Below are 4367 nucleotides of genomic sequence, written 5' to 3' on the forward strand. Positions count from 1 at the left end.
TAATAGAAATAAAAGGGATGGGCTTGATGCAGGAATTAGTGAAATTCTACACCTTGTGTTACATAGGAGATCAGGCTAGATTATCATATGACCCTCTTCTGGTCTGAAAATCTATGGATCTATAATTACGGACTATTGTGGTGTTTTATTGGACTGAGACCACCAAACTCATTTCACATAAATGCAGACACCAGACAACAGATGGAAACAACTTTTAGTCATTACTAGCGTAGGCTGTCTTTGATGATTTAGGGCTTGCTCCTGTCCAATTGAAGTAAATTGGAGCTTTGGGAACAGGATCAAACCCTTAGATAGAAGGGTTCCAAATACAATATTTCATATCCAATCCCACAAGCCATTCCCTCTCCCTGAAGTGAAAAATAGTATTCTTCTAATATTCCTCCAATGGGGGAAACACCGTCAACTACAAAAAAAGAATATTATATATATCTGTCTACTCCTGGCCACTAATTCAGTCACAGACATTTTTTGCGGTCTCCTTCCCATGACTTTTCATAATCAAGGTGCTGTCTCACTTCTGATGCCTGTCTGTCTGGAAGTATTGCCCCCTCTCCCTCTCTCAAAAAATGAATCATTTGCTCTTTTTGTATCTCATCTTAAAGCCTTCCCTTTCTTTCTAGCTCATCCCTCCTAACTACTCCCTCCCTACCTCCCTCACATTAAGAGAATCTCTTTTGGGTCCCAAACCACTGAAATATGGAGTTATATTTGCAGGAGGTGACTATATAGACCCCCTGGAACCTAGGATGACATCCAGTGATATAGGTTTGCAATACTAGAAAAATACTGGCTACCTAGTAAATCAATAATGAATATCTGTTTGGAAATGTAAGTTAAAAAAGAATTCCTGAAACCACAAGAAATTTGGCATACCTTTCTATTAAAGATAGATAAGATAAGATAGATAGATAGTTTAAGTGACCCCAAATAGAGACAGCAGAAAATACACTTAGGATACAATAATTAAGTAATTATTATTTGTACAGTAGAATCCACCTATAGGGAAATCACATATCGGATATAGTGATCATCCATTATTTACATATATTAAATATAGAAGCTGCAATTTTCATTACAGTGAAGCTTCACTGATGTTTTACAAAGAAAGTGTCTTTCTCCTCTGAGGATGCCACTGCACTTCATTAGTGTTGATTAAAGGTCATCTTTCTGAAAATACCAGATTTCAACAGGAGTTTGAAACAGGGGAAGGACTGTCTGACAGGGGAGAAAGACATGATTGGTGAGACATGGAAAGTGAGCTGGAAATTATTTTCGTATGACACATGAGACATGTTATAATAAAGCTGACTAAAGCTGAGCATGAGTTAGCCAGTCCTCTTGAATAATGATGTCACCCACTTTCTGCTTTCTCCAAACTTATGATTAATAAAAGCGGGGGAGGGGAATTATTACAGTAACTTACTCTTAGTGGGCAAGAGTGACATCAGCAGCAGCTGAGCAAACTGACTGAACTTAGTTGTGTGTTGTTTTTTCTTCTTTAGCAATGACTAACAAGGGGGCTAACAGCATCTGACGAAACAAAGGGCCCTTGAAGGATGCTTCTGGTGGAACTTTTGAATAGGAACCACCATTTTAATTCAGCTTAATTTTACAGTCGAATGATGTTGTGGTTGGCCCACAACATACTCTTGCCTTTTTTCTATTCATAAAATTGGTCAAAAATGACCCCACAACCAGTTCTGACACAATATTGCTTGAGCCCCATTTTCAGTCTCATCTGCTGATATTATAATGACTTTTTTCTTCATTGCTAATTCCAGGCTGTCTTTACAAGAGGAACTAAATGCATCTTTGGAGCATGGATTATAACAACAACAACCCTAAAAAGTTAAACGTGGTGTGTAGAATGCAGAGCCTCCAGTTAATCTCTGGAAGAATGTTGTGTTTAATTACATTTTCCTTTTCCAAACTGATAGAGACTTATAGAAATCCTGCCTGCTATTTAACCTTTGCAAACTTGACCTCCCTAAATTAGATCTGGCCACCTGGAAATATTTACCAACTGAACTGAAATGCACTCGTGAAAGCAGTGCCAGTGTAAATTGAATTCTTACCCCTGTCGAGTAACAGCACGTGCACCGTTCAGCCCTAAACGGAACTCTGAGGTGCCTGGACAGAAGGTCAGAAACGCTGGACTCTTTCTATTGGGTTAAGTCTTGCACATGAGGCAGGCAACATTTGTACTGATAAAAGGGGCACTACCTCCAACTCCTCCCCTCTCCCATTCCCCTGTGAGGCAGTGACAGAACAACTAACTGGAGGCTGTGGAGATATGATAATATGAAAAGGTTCCCCAAGCCTGGCATTATTAAACAGTTATTCTTTCTGACTACAACAAACCAACATGGAGTTTACATTCTAATCATTTATATTTCCAAACACTATGAGGCTTCTCATTGTCACTAAGACATCAGATGTATCTTGTGGGGAAAATACATAGGGGCTACTAATATGAACTAGTAAATAATCCCAATGGTAACATTTGGAAACTTCTCCACGAGTTGAGTGAGGAATACTACTGATAATTACTTGTAAATACTTAATCATATATCAGCTGACTGTGTCCTAAAAATGTTCTTGACTGGAGATTGGTTCTGCTTTGAGCAGGGGGTTGGACTAGATGACCTCCTGAGTTCTCTTCCAACCCTAATCTTCTATGATTCTATGACCTTGCTGGCATTTCACCATTCGTGACTAGGTGGCAACACAGTCTTCTGAGAATGGGGCGGGGCCCTAGGGACTATTGCTGTGTTCTTATCTCCATTCTGCCAGAGATTTGCTTTGTGGTCTTGGACAAGTTACTTGACCTCTGTGTGCCTAAACTTCCCCCACAGATAAACGGGAATAGTAATAATTACATACTTCACACAGGATCTGTGAAGATTAATTAGTTAATTTTTGTGCAGCACTTTAAATATGCAAGGCACTATATAAATGCCAAGTATTATTACCTGACATTAGTTATTTTATATTTTATGCTTAACTTATCGGTGTTGCTGAATCCAATAAGGTAATATAAGCTCTTTGCTATTCTTAGTGTATTCTCACCTAATCTTGGACCTCAAATGTCCTTGTGAACAATGTACTTTTCTTATAAGAGCCACATTTAGAGCAGACCTCTAAAAATGCTGCACAATATTTGTAAATGCATCCATTTGTGCCCACCAAACTCTGTATTTGCAAGTGTAAATAGCGTGTTGCATGGCAGATGAGGTAACTGCACATGTAAGTGCCCATTTAGTCATGCAATAATTTTGTCTGCAAAAACTGGAATGGGAATCAGGTAATTGCACATACAAATGAGAAGACAGATGAGTAACAACCTATTTATATGTTCAAATGCAGGGGTTTTTGATGCACAAGCAGATGTGTCCAAAAGTAGTTCAGATTAATATTTAGAGATCTGCTGATAACTTATCCCTAGATATCAACTCAGTAAAGAACTGCTTGTCTGGAAGAAAGCAATGCATTTGGTCCCACTTTGGGGTGTTAACAAGATGGACTTTTTGCTGCCAACAAGATTTCTAGCATGCGATGTGTGCTGCCATTTTTTTGGCATCAATCTCATAGGTATGTCCTCCAATAAAAAATACTTCTGAGGAAAATATCTCCTGATTTGGTCCAGCAAGGGATCTGTTAGGGAGCCAGTCACAATTCCCTGATTCTTGGCCTCTGTGTAGGTTCATAGAATATCAGGGTTGGAAGGGACCTCAGGAGGTCATCTAGGTTAGAACAGCCCAGGAGCTGCACTGACTTGTGCCAGCTGGTTTTGGCTCTACACCAGCTGGGAGCCAGCAGAGGATTTTGTCGGTAGTTTCTGCTCCCTTTGCATCACCTGTATAGCACAAAGGTAGCGAATCAGGGCAGAGAATCTGTCCTATTATATTACTCATCCACCTATGAAGCACTGTCATCTCTAGAGGAGTATATGGCAGCTCTTCTGCACCAGTAATACTACAGAAGATAAATGGTATCATTAGGTCAGAAATGTTGATTGGCCTAAGCACTCCGTCTGAAATCAAAATGCATCCCGTGACTTTCTCACAGTTTCCAAATTCAATGGTCATTTGGAAATTCTGACCTTGAGGCCCATTTCTGTTTCCAGAATGAGATACTCACTGTGCTTCCCAGAACTGGATGATGATTCAGCTCTCAAAGACTATGGAAGAAAAAAAAAAAGCAGTCTAAAACAGAAGAAAAGCATTTGCCTAATTTTTCAACTTAACTATGTATACTTTTTGTACTTGTACTTTTTTTTAAAACTTTACTGGCGGAAGAAAATTTTCCAGTTGTCTGTGATCAAAGCGAACGAATCATAATACTAA

This window comes from Natator depressus, chromosome 2 (assembly GCF_965152275.1).
Source record: "Natator depressus isolate rNatDep1 chromosome 2, rNatDep2.hap1, whole genome shotgun sequence".
NCBI classification, from domain to species: domain Eukaryota; kingdom Metazoa; phylum Chordata; order Testudines; family Cheloniidae; genus Natator; species Natator depressus.